This window comes from Dipodomys merriami, unplaced genomic scaffold (genome assembly GCF_024711535.1).
Source record: "Dipodomys merriami isolate MVZ:Mamm:240054 unplaced genomic scaffold, mDipMer1.0.p SCAF_1, whole genome shotgun sequence".
NCBI classification, from domain to species: Eukaryota; Metazoa; Chordata; class Mammalia; order Rodentia; family Heteromyidae; genus Dipodomys; species Dipodomys merriami.
Genome location: NW_027202270.1, coordinates 86,554,921 through 86,572,655, shown reverse-complemented (window position 1 = coordinate 86,572,655; position 17,735 = coordinate 86,554,921).

Here is a 17,735-nt window from a genome sequence, read left to right as displayed (position 1 = left end):
TAATCCAATTCTTGGAGAGCTCACCTGTGTTAGCGAGCTCAGGATGCAAACGACAACATAGAGCACTCAGAAATTGGTGACTTTAAAACATTTTTAAGGTCCCAAAGTGAGGAGGCTCTACTCCTTCCCCAATGGAGAGGCAAGCCTGCAAAGATATATGGACAGTACCGACCTTTCCTACTAATCCCTAATCTACATCCTAGTAAGACTGAATGTTCCATATACTGTCAACAATAACAGGTCCAATTATATTCCTTGCAATTCTGGTAGAGCTGAAAAGTGTTTGGAAGCACAGGATGCAAACGACAAGATAGAGCAACACAGAAATTTGGCGCCTTAAAAGAAAATTGTTTTTCAGGGCTCAAATTCTCAATGATCTACACCTTCCCCAAAGGAGAGACAAGACTCTAAATAGAAATATACCGCATTTTTCTAACCCAGGTTACTCCGGTCTGCATTCTAGCATGGCAGAAAGCCCCTTATACTGTCCATCCACAGTATCCTGTCCAATATTTTCTTCCAATTCTGGGAAAGCTGACCAGTGTTAGCTAGTTCAGCATGCAAACGAAAGTTTGAGTAAAGCAGAGAAAATCAGATGAGGTGATGTTAATGAAATGAACCCTAAGATATGTATTCAAATGTTTTTTATTTGCTTTCAAGCGATTGTTTATGACACATTCATAAGATCATTTCTTTTTTACTTTTTAAGTCCCTCCCCCATCGTAAAACCACTGCTTTCACTGTATTTAATGTCGGTATAATTTGTGCAGGGGAAGGGGAAACACAATTCTTTTAAATAGGGATACAGGTGAACCCATTGCAAAAATGCGATGTACTTTACAAACGAACTTTACAACTTTGGTTTTTGTGTGGTGCGGGGTATTGGAGCGGGGAGGACTGTTGGGGAGGGCAGGACGAGGATGGGAAAAGATGGGAAGGGGAAACAAAGGAGGACGTTACAATACTTTATAAAAAATGTACTCATTATCTTGCACATGTAATTGTAACCCCTCTGTACATTGTTTTCACAAAAAATAAATGAACAATAAATGAATATATAAATTTAAAAGCAAGAAAAGATGGAGCTCTCAGAACTTGGGCACCTTGAAACAGTTTGAAGGCCCCCAAGCAATGAGATTTTATAAGCCTCCATAGAGAAATTGACAGTACCAATCTTCCCAAGAAGCTCTGGTCTGCATCCTAGCAAGACAGAAAGTGTCTCATCCTGTCTACAATCATGCGTTCCATTTTTTCTTTACCACTGGGAGGGCTGAAAAGTTTTGGAGATCTCAGGATGTAAACGACAAGATAGAGCACTCAGACCTTCGGTGAGGTAAACAATATTGTAAGTTGCCCAAGTTCTGAAGGCTCTACAATTCCTCAAAGGAGATACAAGACACTAAAGAGAAATAGACAGCATGGTTCTATCACAGGCAACAGCAGTCTGCATCCTAGCAGGGCTTGAAGACACTTACACTGTCCACAGTAAGAAGTCCGAATTTTTTCCTTGCAATTCAGGGTGGGCTGACCAGAATTAGGATGCTCAGGATGAAAATGACAAGATAGAGCAATAAGAATGTGAGGAACTTAAAACAAAATTGTTTTATGGCACCAAGGTTCTGAATGTTCTATACCTTCAAAAAAGAAAAGACCAATCCCTGAAGAGAAATAGACAACATCGTTCGGTTTCTAGCAGCCCCTGTGTGCATCCTGAAATGATTCAAAGCCCCTCTTGGTGTCACAATCCGCATGTCAATATTTTTTCCTTACAATTTTGGGAGAGCTGTGGAGGGTTTGGGAGTAGAATTTGGGGACCATAAAGAAAATTGTTTTAAGGTCTCCAAGGTCTGAGTGCTCTCATCTTTTCCCAAAAGCGAGACAAGCCACTTCGGAGAAATAAAAAGCATTGTTCTTTTCCAGGCAACTGTGCTCTGAATCTTAGCAGGGCTTAATGACCCTTGCACTATCCATAATAAACTGTCCAAACTTTGTTCTTCCAATTCTTGGAGAAGTGACCAGTATTAGGGAGCCCAGGTACAAATGATAAGAAAGAGTACTCAGAATATGGGGACCCTAGAACAGTCTTAAGGCCCCCAAGGAAGGAGGGCTCTACACCTTCCCCACGGAAGAGACACGCCTCCCAAGAGAAATTCACAGCACCCATCTTTCCCCAGAAGCTCTGCTCTGCATCCTAGCCATATTGAAAGTGCCTCATTCTGTCTACAATAACAGGTGAAATTTTTTTCCTTTTAATTCTGAGAGAGGTCAAAAGTGTTTAGGAACTCAGGATGCAAAGAACAAGATGGAATACTCAGAACCTTGGCGATTAAAACATTATTTTTTATGGTGACCAGGTTCTAAATGCTCTACACATTCCCCAAAGGAAAGAGAGGGCACTATGGAGAGTTAGACAGCATCGGTCTATCCCAGGCATCTTCGGTCTGCAGCCTAGCAGGGCTTAAACCTCCTCACATGGTCCCCATTAACTAGTCCCAATGTTTTCCTTGCAATTCTGGGATTGCTGAGCTGTGTTAGGGAGCTCAGGATGGAAACGACAAGATAGGGCCCTGAGAACCTGGGTACCTTAAAACAGAACTGTTTTTTGGCGCCTCAGTTGTGAATACGCTCCACCTTCCATAATGAAGAGACAAACAACCAAAGAGAAATATTGCGACGGACCAACTCGGCCGGAGCACTGGGACCGACATGACAAGGATCTCAGGATAGGTGGGCAAAGGAGTTGGCGAACTGGCAAACAGACACAGACTTAAAAGAGTTGCATCTGTGTGTCTCTTTGTTGAGGAGAATTAACATTGTTATACAGTGTGTGATTGTGACATAGATTCTTTGTTTATTTAAGCACGTAATCAATTTCTTTAAAGCAAAACAGTGATGAATTACATGAAAATTGATGACTATCCCACCAACTGTTTAAGCTAAGTGGTGCGAAACAAGTCTAGCATATTGTTTAATAGAATACGTCATCTATTCAGCCTTTTTATGTTTAATAATTAACAAACCTAAGACAGGGCTGTACTTACATTATACTCTTTATAATTTTATTTTTATCCAACTGTTTTCATCTTTATAAGCTCCTGTATAAGGAAATCATTCTTGGTTGGTTTAGGAAATATGTTACTAACTTTATATTTTGTGTGAAAACACCATCTATTCCCTGTAACATAAGTTGGACTAAACTTAATCATAACTGTTGGGAGAATCTTTCTTTTTCTTTTATAACCAGAGGTCCCTTCTTTTTTAGAACTCTCTGAACTACTGGGATAACTCTTTCTAACTTAGTTTAATTCATTGATTTTATCTGTTGGACATATCTGGAAATTTTAAGTCTCTATATTTACTATGCATGAGCTGCAAAACCGCTTGTGAATTTGTAGGAGTTTCTGGAGGAACCGTCACATCAGATGATAGATTGATTGGGGAATTGCCCACATTTAATCTTTGAACTTAGTCTTTATTACTTAGAGAAGCCGTCTCTATTGTACCGGAAAATATACAACATGCTCTGTTCCCGGATCAATAGAAAAATAGCCAAAATGAGAATAAAGGCAACGAATGTACAGCCAAGAAGAATATAGTAAGAATAAAGGTAGAGGCTATAAAGGTGCAGCCAAGTGTATGGGAATCCTTGAACCAACACCTCCTTCCTGCAGGCATGCTTCCTTGAAGCTCTTTGTCCAACAAAATCTCTCACACAGACTCCTTGAAATAGAACTGTTTTTTGGCGCCTCAGTTGTGAATACTCTGCAGCATCCATAATGAAGAGACAAGCCACCAAAGAGAAGTAGACAGCATATTTCGGTCTCTAGTAGCTCCTATGTGCTTCCTGGCATGGTTCACACCCCATCTCGGTATCACCAGCCATAGGTCAAAAGTTTTCCTTGAAATATTGGGAGAGCTGAGCAGATTTTGTGAGTACAGGGTGCAAAAAACAAGAAAGAGCACTCACAACCTGGGGACCTTAAAACAGGTTGTGAGTGCTCTTCACTTTCCCCAAAGGAGAGAAAAGCCGCAAACTAGAAATAGACTGCATTTTTCTCGCCCAGGCAACTCTGGTCTGCATCCATCAGGGCTAAATGCCCCTCACACTGTCCACAGAGCCCAGTCCAATTTGTTTCATCCAATCTTGGGAAACCTGACCTGTGTTAGCGAGCTGAGGATGCAAAAGACAAGATAGAGCACTCAGAAATTGGTGACCTTAAACAGTTTTAAGGTCCCAAAGTGAGGAGGCTCTACTCCTTCCCCAAGGTAGAGACAAGCCTCCAAAAATATATAGACTGCACCGACCTTTCCCACTAAGGCTTAATCTACATCCTAGCAAGACTGATAGTTCCATATACTGTCAACAATAACAGGTCCAATTATATTCCTTGCAATTCTGGGAGAGCTGAAAAGTGTTTGGAAGCACAGGATGCAAACGACAAGATAGAGCAACACAGAAATTTGGCGCCTTAAAAGAAAATTGTTTTTCAGGGCTCAAATTCTCAATGATCTACACCTTCCCCAAAGGAGAGTCAAGCCTATAAATAGAAATAGACCACAACTTTCTAACCCAGGTTACTCCGGTTTGCATCCTAGAATGGCTGAAAGCCCCTTATACTGTCCATCCACAGTAAACAGTCCAATTTTTTTCTTCCAATTCTGGGAGAGCTGACCAGTGTTAGCGAGTTCAACATGCAAACAAAGTTTGAGTGAAGCAGAGAAAGTCATATAAGGTGATGTTAATGAAATGAACCCTAAGATATGTATTCAAATGTTTTTTATTTGCTTTCAAGCAACTGTTTATGATACATTGTAAAGATCATTTCTTTTTTTACTTTTTAAGTCCCTCCCCCATTGTATAACCACAACTTTCACTGTATTTCATGTCGGAATAATTTGTGCAGGGGAAGGGGAAAACAATTCATTTAAATAGGGATACAGGTGGACCCATTGCAAAAATGCGATGTACAAGTCGCTATGTCCAAAAGGAACTTTACAACTTTGGTTTGTGAGTGATGGGGGTATGGGAGTGGGGAGGACTGTGGAGGAGAGTAGGAGGAGGATGGGAAAAGATGGGAAGGGGAAACAAAGGAGGACGTTACAATACTTTATATAAAAACAGTACTAATTATCTTGCACAAGTAATTGTAACCCCTCTCTACATTGTTTTCACAAAATCATAAATGAAGAAAAAAATAAATAAATTTAAAAACAAGAAATTTGGAGCACTCAGAACTGGGGGACCTTGAAACAGAATGCAGGCCCCCAAGCAATGGGGGTTTACTCCTTCCCAAAAGGAGGGACACGCCACCATAGAGAAATTGACAGTACCAATCTTCCCAAAAAGCTCGAGTCTGCATCCTAGCAAGATAGAAAGTGTCTCATCCTGTCTAGAGTTACAGGTTCCGTTATTATCCTTACCACTGGGAGGGCTGAAAAGTTTTTGATATCTCAGGATGTAAATGACAAGATAGAGCACTCAGACCTTCGGTGAGGTAAGCACTATTGTTTGGTGCCCAAGTTCTGGAGGCTCTACAATTTCTCAAAGAAGATACAAGCCACTAAAGAGAAATAGACAGCATGGTTCTATCAGAGGCAACAGTGGTCTGCATCCTAGCAGGGCTTGAAGCCCCTTACACTGTCCAGAGTAACAAGTCCGAATTTTTTCTTTGCAATTCAGGGTGGGCTGACCAATTTTAGGATGAAAATGACAAGATAGAGCACTGAGAATGTGGGGAACTTAAAACAAAATTGTTTTATGGCACGAAAGTACTGAATGCTCTATACTTTCGTAAAAGAAAAGACCAGCCCCCGAAGAGAAATAGACAACATCGTTCGGTTCCTAGCAGCCCCTGTGTGCATCCTGGCATGGTTCAAAGCCCCTCTTGGTGTCACCATCCGCAGGTCAATCTTTTTTTCTTGCAATTTTGGGTGAGCTGTGGAGGGTTTGGGAGCACAGGATGCAATCTACAACAGTGAGTTCTCAGAATTTGGGGACCATAAAGAAAATTGTTTTAAGGTCTCCAAGGTCTGAGTGCTCTCATCTTTTCCCAAAAGCGAGACAAGCCACTTAGGAGAAATAGAAAGCATTGTTCTGTCCCAGGCAACTGTGCTCTGAATCTTAGCAGGGCTTAATGACCCTTGCACTATCCACAGTAAACAGTCCAAACTTTGTTCTTCCAATTCTGGGAGAAGTGACCAGTGGTAGGGAGCCCAGGTACAAATGATAAGATAGAGTCCTCAGAATATGGGGACCCTAGAACAGTCTTAACGCCCCCAAGGAAGGAGGGCTCTACACCTACCCCAAGGAAGAGGACGCCTCCCAAGAGAAATTCACAGAACCCATCTTTCCCAAGAAGCTCTGCTCTGCATCCTAGCAATATAGAAAGTTCCTCATTCTGTCTACAATGACAGGTAAAATTTTTTTCCTTTTAATTCTGAGAGAGTCAAAAGTGTTTAGGAACTCAGGATTTAAAGCACAAGATAGAGTACTCAGAACCTTGACGATTTAAACATTATTGTTTTAAGGTGACCAGGTTCTAAATGCTCTACACATTCCCCAAAGGAAAGACAGGGCTCTAAGGAGAGTTAGAGAGCATCGGTCTATCCCAGGCATCTTTGGTCTGCATCCTAGCAGGGCTTAAACCTCCTCACACTGTCCCCATTAACCAGTCCCAATTTTGTCCTTGCAATTCTGGGATTGCTGAGCAGTGTTAGTGAGCTCAGGATGAAAACGACAAGATAGAGCCCTGAGAACTTGGGTACCTCAAAACAGAACTGTTTTTTGGCGTCTCAGTTGTGAATACTCTCCACCTTCCATAATGAAGAGACAATCCACCAAAGAGAAATAGACAGCATATTTCGGTCTCTAGTAGCTCCTATGTGCATGCTGGCATGGTACACAGCCCCTCTCGGTATCACCAGCCATAGGTCAAAAATTATCTTTGAAATATTGGGTGAGCTGAACAGGTTTTAGGAGCATAGTATGCAAATAACAGAAAGAGCACTCACGACATAGGGACCAAGGTCGTGAGTGTTCTACAACTTCCCCAAAGGGGAGAAAAGCAGCTAAATAGAAATAGACTGCATTTTTCTCTCCCAGGAAACTCTGGTCTGCATCCAACAGGGCTTAATGCCCCTCACGCTGTCCACAGAGCCCAGTCCAATTTGTTTCATCCAATTCTGGGAAAGCTGTCCTGTGTGAGCCAGCTCAGGATGCAAACGACAAGATAGAGCATTCAGAAATTGGTGACCTTAAAACAGTTTTAAGGTCCCAAAGTGAGGAGGCTCTACTCCTTCCCCAATGGAAAGACAAGCCTCCAAAGATATATGGACAGCACCGACCTTTCCCACTAACCACTAATCTACATCCTAGCAAGACTGAAAGTTCCATATACTGTCAACAATCAGAGGTCCAATCATATTCCTTGCAATTAATGGAGAGTTGAAAAGTGTTTGGAAGCACAGGATGCAAACGACAAGACAGAGCAACACAGAAATTCGGCGCCTTAAAACAAAATTGTTTTTCAGACTTCAAATACGCAACGATCTACACCTTCCCCAAAGGAGAGACAAGCGTCTAAATAGAAATAGACCGCATCTTTCTAACCCAGGTTACTCCGGTCTGCATTCTAGCATGGCAGAAAGCCCCTTATACCGTCCATCCACAGTAACCAGTCCAATATTTTCTTCCAATTCTGGGAATGTTGACCAGTGTTAGCTAGTTCAGCATGCAAACGAAAGTTTGAGTAAAGCAGAAAAAGTCAGATGTGGTGATGTTAATAAAACGAACCCTAAGATATGTATTCACATGACTTTTATTAGCTTTCAAGCGATTGTTTATGACACATTCATAAGATCAATTATCTTTAATTTGTAAGTCCCTCCCCCATTGTATAACCACTGCTTTCACTGTATTTCATCTTGGTGTAAATTGTGGAGAGGAAGGGGAAAAACAATTCGTTTAAATAGGGATACAGGTGGACCCATTGCAAAAATGCGATGTACAAGTCATTATGTTCAAAATGAACTTTACAACTTTGGTTTGTCAGTGGTGGGGGGTTTGGGAGCGGGGAGGACTGTGGGGGAGGGCAAGAGGAGGATGGGAAAAGATGGGAAGCGGAAACAAAGGAGGACGTTAAAATACTTTATAAAAAATGTACTCATTGTCTTGCACATGTAATTGTATGCCCTCTGTACATTGTTTTCACACAGAAAATTAATGAACAAATAAATAAATAAATTAATTTTAAAAAAAGAAAAGAGGGAGCACTCAGAACTTGGGGACCTTGAAACAGTTTGAAGTCCCTCAAGCAATGAGGGTTTACTCCTTCTCCAAAGGAGGAACACGCCTCCATAGAGAAATTGACAGCACCAATCTTCCCAAGAAGCTCTGGTCTGCATCCTAGCAAGACAGAAAGTGTCTCATCCTGTCTACAATCACAGGTTCCGTTTTTTTCCTTACCACTGGGAGGGCTGAAATGATAGAGCACTAAGACCTTCCGTGAGATAAACAATATTTTATGGTGCCCAAGTTCTGAAGGCTCTACAATTCCTCAAAGGAGATAGAAGCCACTAAAGAGAAATAGACAGCATGTTCTATCACAGGCAACAGCGGTCTGCATCCTAGCAGGGCTTCAAGCCACCCCTTACATTGTCGACAGTAACAAGTCCGAATTTTTCCTTGCAATTAAGGGTGGGCTGACCAGTGTTACTATACTCAGGATGAAAACGACATGATAGAGCACTGAGAATGTGGTGAACTGAAAACAAAATTGTTTTATGGTGCCAAGGATCTGAATGCTCTATAGCTTCGAAAAAGAAAAGACCAGCCCCCAAAGAGAAATAGACAACGCCGTTCGGTTTCTAGCAGCCCCTGTGTGCATCCTGGCATGGTTCAAAGCCCCTCTTGTTGTCACCATCCGCAGGTCAATCATTTTTCCTTGCATTATGGGAGAGCTGTGGAGGGTTTGGGAGCACAGGATGCAAATAACAAGAGAGAGTTCTCAGAATTTGGGGACCATAAAGAAAATTGTTTTAAGGTCTCTAAGTTCTGAGTGCTCTCAAATTTTCCAAAAGCGAGACAAGCCACTTAGGAGAAATAGAAAGCATTGTTCTGTCCCAGGCAACTGTGCTTTGAATCTTAGCAAGGCTTAATGAACCTTGCACTATCCACAGTAAACAGTCCAAACTTTGTTCTTCCAATTCTGGGAGAAGGGACCAGTGTTAGGGAGCCCAGGTACAAACGATAAGATAGAGTACTCAGAATATCGGGACCCTAGATCAGTCTTAAGGCCCCCAAGCTAGGAGGGCTCTACACCTTCCCCAAGGAAGAGACACACCTGTAAAGAGAAATTCACAGCACTTATCTTACCCAAGAAACTCTTCTCTGCATCCTAGCAATATTGAAAGTTCCTCATTCTGTCTACAATAACAGGCGAAGACTTTTTTCCTTTCAATTTTGAGAGAGGTCAAAAGTGTTTAGGAACTCATGATGCAAAGAGCAAGATAGAGCACTCAGAACCTCGCCAATTTAAAACATTATTGTTTTACGGTGACCGGGTTCTAAATGCTCTACACATTCCCCAAAAGAGAGACATGTCACTAAGGAGAGTTAGACATCATCGGTCTATCCCTGGCCTCTTCTGTCTGCATCCTAGCAGGGCTTAAAACTCCTCACACAGTCCCCATTAACCTGTCCCAATTTTTTCCTTGCAATTCTGGGATTGCTGAGCAGTGTTAAGGAGTTCCGGAAGAAAATGACAAGATAGAGCCCTGAGAACTTGGGTACCTTAAAACAGATCTGTTTTTGGCACCTCAGTTGTGAATACTCTCCACCTTCCATAATGAAGAGACACGCCACCCAAGACAAATAGACAGCATATTTTGGTCTGGAGTAGCTTCTATGCATCCTGGCATGGTTCACAGCCCCTCTCGCTATCACCAGCCATAGGTGAAAAGTTTTCTTTGACATATTGGGAGAGCTGAGGAGTTTTTTGGAGCACAGGATGCAAATAACAAGAAAGAGCACTCACGACTTGGGGACCTAAAAACAATTGTTTTAAGGTCCCCAAGTTGTGAGTGCTCTACACATTCCCCAAAGGAGTGAAAAGCCGCTAAATAGAAATAGACTGCATTTTTCTCGCCCAGGCAACTCTGGTCTGCATCCATCAGGGCTTGATGCCCCTCACAATGTCCAAAGAGCACAGTCCAATTTGTTTCATCCATTATGGGAGAGCTGACCTGTGTTAGGGAGCTCAGGATGCAAAAGACAAGATAGAGCACTCAGAAATTGGTGACCTTAAAACAGTTTTAAGGTCCCAAAGTGAGGAGGCACTACTCCTTGCCCGATGGAGAGACAAGCCTCACCCTAACCCTCAGCCTCACCCTAACCCTAACCCTAAATCTAACACTAACACTCATCCTAACCCTAACCCTAACCCTAACACTAACACTAACCCTAACCCTCGCGCTCACCCTCACTCTCATCCTAAGCCTAACCATAACCTAAGCCTAATCCTAAAATTAACCCTCACCCTCATCCTAACCCTAACTCTAAACCTAACCCTAAAATTCACCCTGACCCTCACCCTTACCCTATCACTTAGCCTAACACTCACCCTAAACCGAACCGTCAACCTCAATGTAAGCATAACCCTCACCCTAACCCGAACCCTAACCTTAACCCTCACCCTCACCCTAACACTCACCATCACCCTAACCCTCACACTAACCCTAACCTTCACCCACACCCTAACCTTCAGCTTCACCCGAACCTTCACACTCACCCTAACTTTCATCCTCATGCTAAACATCACCCTAACCCTAACCCTCACCCTAACCCTAACCCTAACTCTCACCCTAACCCTCCCCCTAACACTCATGCAAACTGTAACCCTCTCTCTCACCCTAACCAAAACTTTAAACCTTACCCTCACCCTCACCCTAACCCTAACCCTCACACCAAACCAAACTTTTACCCTCACTCTAACCCAAAACCTACCCCTTACCCTAACCCTCACCTTAAACCTAACCCTCACCCTAACCCTAACCCTCAAACTCACCCTAGCCCTTATACTAAACCTAATCCTAACCCTAACCCTAAAACTCACCCTAACCCTAATCATAAACCTAACCCTCACTCTCACCCTCACCTTAACCTTTACCCTCAACCTCACCCTCACCCTTACCCTCACATTAACCCTAACCCTCACCCTAAACCTAACCCTAAGCCTCACCCTCACCCTAACCCTCAACCTCAGCCTAACACTAACCCCAACCCTAATCCTAGCTCTCATTGTAACCCTAATCCTAACACTAACACTAAAACTCACCCTAACCCGAAACTTAACCCTAACCCTCACCCTTAACCTTACCCTCACATTAAACTTCAGCCTCAACACTCACCCTAAACCTAAACTCTAACCCTCACTCTCACCCTAACTTTAACCCTCACACTCACCCTATCCATCACCATCACCCTAAGCCTCACCCTAATCCTAACCATCACCCACACCCTAACCCTTACGTGAACTCTCACTGTCCCGCTCACATCACCCTAACACTAATCCTAAACCTAACCCTCACCCTCTCTCTCACCCTCAGCCTAACCCTAACCTAACCCTCAACTTCACCCTAATTCTAACCCTAAACCTAAACCTAACCCTCACCCTCACCCTAAATCTATCTGTAACCCTAACCCTCACCGTCACACTTACCCTCACCCTAACCCTAACCCGAACACAAACCCTCACCCTAACCCTAACCCTAACACTAACCCTAAGCCTCACCCTAACTCTAACCATCACCCTAACCCTAACCCTCACCTGAACCCTCACCCCAACCCTCACACTAACCCTAACCGTAAACCTAATTGAAAATCTAACCCTCACCCTCACCCTCACCCTACCCTCACCCTAACCCTAACCCTCACCCTCATCCTCACCTTAAACTTCACCCTCTACCTCACACTCACCCTAACCCTCACATTAACCCTAACCCTCACCCTAAACCTAACCCTAACCTTCACCCTCACCCAAACCCTCAAACTCAGCCTAACACTAACCCCAATCCTAATCCTTAACCTAAACTTCACACTCACCCTCACACTAACCCTAAACCTAACCTTAACCCTCACGTTCACCCTAACCCTAAGGCTAACCCTAATCCTCAGCCTCAGCCTAACCCTCACATTAAACCTTAACCTCACCTGAAGCCTAACCCTAACAATAACCCTCACACTAAACTTAATTGTCACACTAACCCTAACACTACCCCTCAGCCTACCCCTCAACCTAACCCTAACCCTAACCCTAATCCTCACCCTATCCCAAACCCTAACCTGAAGCCTCACCCTAATCCTCACCTTCACCCTAACCCTAATGCTAACCCTAACCCTCACCCTCACCCTAACTCTCACCCTAACACTTACCCTCAACATATCCCTAGTCCTCACCCACACCTGCACCCTAACCCTCACCTAACACTTACCCTCACCCTAACACTCACACTAAACCAAACCCTAACCCTAACCCTAACATTTACCCTAACCCTCACTCTAATCCTAACACTCACCCTCACCCTAACCCTGATCCTAACCCTCATCCTCACCCTAACCCTAACACTAACCCTCAGACTATCCCTCACCCTAATGTTCACACTCACCCTAAACATCACCCTAACCTGAACCCTCACCCTAACTCTAATCCCAATACTCACCCTAACCCTAACCCTCACCCGAATCCTCAATCTAACCCTAATCTTCACCCTAACTGAACCCTAACCCTTACCTAACCGAAACCCTCAACCTCATCCTCACCCTTACCCCAACCCGCACCCTCACCCTAGCTCTCAGCCTAACACTAACCCTAATATTAACCCTCAATCTCACATTCACCCTCACACTCACACTCAGCCTAACCCTCACCGTAACCCTACCCTATCCCTAACCTCACCCTAAACCTAACTCTCATCCTACAACTAAACATAAACCTAACCATCACACTCACCCTAACACTAACCCTAAACCTAACCCTCACCCTAACCCTAATTCTAATCGTAAGCCTCACAATCACCCTAAACCTCACCCTAACTCTTACCCTCACAATAACCCTAACCCTAAACCTAATCCTCACCCTATACCTCACCCTAACCCTTACCCTCACCATCACCCTAACCCTAACCCTAAACCTCAACAACAGCCTCAAACTCACCCTCACCCTCACCCTAACCCTAACCCTAATCCTCACCCTCACCCTAACCCTAAACCTAACCCTAAACCTTACCTCACCCTCACCCTAACCCTATCCATAATCCTAACCCTCACCCTCACCCTTACCCTCATACTATCCCTAACCCTCACCCTCACCCTCACCCTAACCCTAACACTCACTCTAACCTTCACCTTAAGCCTAATGCTAACCCTAATCCTCACCCTCACCCTAACCCTCACCCTAACCCTTAACCTAACACTAACCCTAAAACTAACCCTAACCCTCACCCTAACCCTAAACCTAACCCTCATCCTAACCCTAACCCTAACCCTAACCCTCACACACAACATAACCCTCACCCTCACCCTCTCCCTCACCCTCACCCGAAAACTTACCCGAACCCTAACTTTAACCCTCACCCTAAGTATCACCCTAAACCTAACCTTAACTCTCACCCTAACCTTAACTCTCATCCTATCTCTCACCCTCAACCTCATCCTCACCCTATCCCTAAGACACAATAACCCTCACCCTAACCCTAACCCTAACCCTAATACTAAAGCTAACCCTCACCCTCACACTCACACTTACCCTAACCCAAACTCTAAACCTCCATCTCACCCTAACCCTAACCCTCACCCTCATCCTAACCCTATCCCTAACCCTAACACTCACCCAAACCCTAAACCTCACCCTAACCCTAACCCTAACCCACACTTCACCCTAACCCTAACCCTAACCCTAACCCTCACCCTAACCCTAAGCCTCACCTTAAACCTACCGCTAACGCTAAATATAAACCTCACCCTAAACCTCACTGTAACACTTATACTCACACTAACGCTAACCCTAAACCTAACCCTCACAATAACATTAACCCTCACACTAAGCCTAAACCTACCCTCACCCTAAACCTCAGCCTAATAATAACCCTAACCCTAACCCTCACCCTCATCCAAACCCTCACCGACACCCTAACCCTCACCCTACCCCTAATCCACACCCACACCCTAACCATCACCCTCACCAGAACCCGAACTCTCACCCGAACCCAAACCCTCACCCTCACCCTAAACATCACCATAACCCTAACCCGAACCCTCACCATAACCCTCACCCTCACCCTCTCTCACCCTAACACTTACCCTAAACATAACCCTATCCCTCAAACTCACCTGCACCCTAACCTCACCCTAACACTTACCCTCACACTAACCCTCACCTTAAAACAAACCCTAACCCTAAGTCTAATCTTTACCCTAACCCTCACACTAATCCTCATCCTAATCCTAACCCTAACCCTCACCCAAACCCTCACTCTCACCCTAACCTTAACCCAAACCCTAACCCTCACCCTCACCCTAACCCTCATCCTAACCCTTATCCTTACCCTAAACCTAACACTAAACCGAACCCTCACCCTAACTCTAACCCTCATCCTCACCCTAAACCTAACACTATCCCTCAGACTAACCCTCACCCTAACGTTCACACTCACCCTAAACATCACCCTAACCTGAACCCTCACCCTACCCCTTAAGCCAACACTCACCCTAGCCCTAACCCTCACCCAAATCCTCAACTCCACCCTAATCTTCACCCTAACCGAACCCTAACCCTTACCTAACCGAAACCCTCAACCTCACCCTCACCCTAACCCTTCCCTAGCCCTAAACCTAACCCTAAACCTATACCTCAAACTCACCCTCACCCTCACACTCATCCTCAGCCTAAGTCTCACCCTAACCCTAACCTTAACCCTACCCTAAGGTCACCCTGAACTTAACTATCATCCTAACCCCAACCCTAAGCCTAAACCTCACATTCACCCTAACACTAACCCAAAACCTAACCCTCACCCTAATCCTCAAGCTAAGCCTACCGCTAATCCTAACCCTCACCTTCACCCTAAACCTCACCCTAAACCTTACCCTCACCATAACCCTAACCCTAACCCTAATCCTAATACTCACCCTAAACCTCACCCTAAACCTTACCCTCACCATCACCCTAATCCTAAACCTAACCCTAACCCTCAAACTCACCCTCACCCTCACCCTCACACTCAGCCTAACCCTCAACCTAACCATCACCCTATCCCTAACCTCACCCTAAACCTATATCTCATCCTAACCCTAACCCTAAACCTAACCCTCACACTCACCCTAACACTAACCCTGAATCTAAATCTCACCCTAATCCTCACCTTAACCCTAATGCGAATCCTAACCCTCACCCTCACCCTAAACCTCAACCTAACCCTTACCCTCACCATAACATAACCCTAACCCTAACCCTAAACCTCACCCTAAACTTCACCCTAACCCTTACCCTCACCATCACCCTAACTCTAACCCTAAACCTCACCCACACCCTAACCCTCACCCGAACCCTCACCATCACCATAAACCTCACTCTAAACCTAATCCTAATCCTAAACCTTAAACTAACCCTCACCCTCAACCTCACCCTCAACCTCACCCTAACTCTAATCCTAACCCTCACACTCACCCTAACCCTAAACCTAACCCTAAACCTAATCCTCACCCTCACCCTCACCGTAACAATATCCATAACCCTAACCATCACTCTCAACCTTACCCTCACCATAACACTAACTCTCACCCTCACCCTAAACCTAACCCTAACCCTCACTCTAACCTTCACCTTAAGCCTAACGCTAACCTTAACCTCACCCTCACCCTAACCCTCAAACTAACCCTTAACCTCACACTAACCCTAAACCTAACCCTAACCCTCACACTAACCCTAACCCTCACCCTAACCCTAAACCTAACCCTCACCCTAACCCTCACCCTCACACTAAACCTAACCCTAATTCTTACCCTAAACCTAACCCTAAACCTGACCCTCATCCTAAACCTCACTGTCACCCTAACCCTCACCCTAACCCTAACCCTCACCCACACCATAACCCGAACCCTCACCCTAACCCTCACCCTCACCCTCACCCGAACCCTAACCATAACACTCACCCTAAACATCACCCTAAACCTAACCTTAACACTCACCCTAACCCTAACTCTCACACTAACTCTCACCCTCAACCTAATCCTCACCCAATCACTAAGACACAATAACCCTCACCCTAACCCTAACCCAAACCCCAATCCTAAAGCTAACCCTCAACCTCACACTCACCATTACCCTAACCCTAACCCTAACCCTCCCGCACACCCTACCCCTATCGGTCACCCTCATCCTAATCCTATCCCTAACCCTAATCCTAACTCTCACCCAAACCATAACCCACACCCTAATCCTAACCCTAACCCTTCCCTCAACCAAACCCGAACCCTAAACCTTAACCTAACCCTCACACTAACACTAACCCTCACACTAAACCTAAAGCTACCCTCACCCTAACCCTTAGCCTCACAATAACCCTAAACCTAACCCTTACCCTAGCCCTAACCCTAACCCTCACCCTCATCCAAACCCTTACCGACACCCTAACCCTCACCCTACCCCTAACCCACACCCACACCCTAACCATCACCCGAACCTGAACCCGAACCCTCACCTGAACCCGAACCCTTACCCTTACCCTCAGCCTCACCCTAAAACTAACCCTCACCCTAACCCTAATCTTCATCTTAACCCTAACCCTCACCATCACCCAAACACTCACCCTAACCCTAACCCTCACCCACACTGTAACCCTCAGGGTCACCATAACCTTCACACTAACCCTAACCCTAATCGTCAGCCTAACCCTAAACCTAACCATCATGCTCACCTTAAACCTCACCCTCACCCTCTCCCTCAACCTTACCCGCTCCCTAACCCTTATCCTCACACTAACCCTAACCCTAACCCTACCCCTCACCCTAACCCTGAGCCTAACCCTAACTGTAAACCAACCCTCACACTAATTCTAACCCTCACCCTAAACATAACACACCCTTACCCTCACCCTAACCCTATTCCTACCCCTCACCCTACCACTCACCCTAACCCTCAACCTAATCCTCACCCTAACCCTAAAACTTACCTAACCGAAACCCTAACCCTCAACCTCACCCTAGCCCTCACTCTAACCCTAACCCAAACTTTAACCCTCACCTTGCCCCTCACCATCACCCTCAGTCGAACCCTAAATCTAACCCAAATACTTACCCTAAACCTCCCCCTCCCCCTCCCCCTATCCGTACCCTAACCCTAAACCTAACCATCAACCTAATCCTAAACCTAACACTCACCCTCAACCTCACCCTAACCCTAACACTAACCCTAAACCTCACCCTCACCCTAACCCTCACACTAACCCTAAATCTCAGCCTAACCCTAACCCTAACCCTCACCCTAACCCTAATCCTCTCCCTAACCCTAACCCTCACCCTCACCCTAATCCTCAACATACCCTCACCCTCACCCTCACCCTAAACCTAACCCTCACCCTCACACTCACCCTAACCCTCACCCTAATCCTTAACTTACCCTCACCATCAACCTCACCCTAACCCTCAGACTAAACCTGACCCTAACCCGAAAACTCACCCT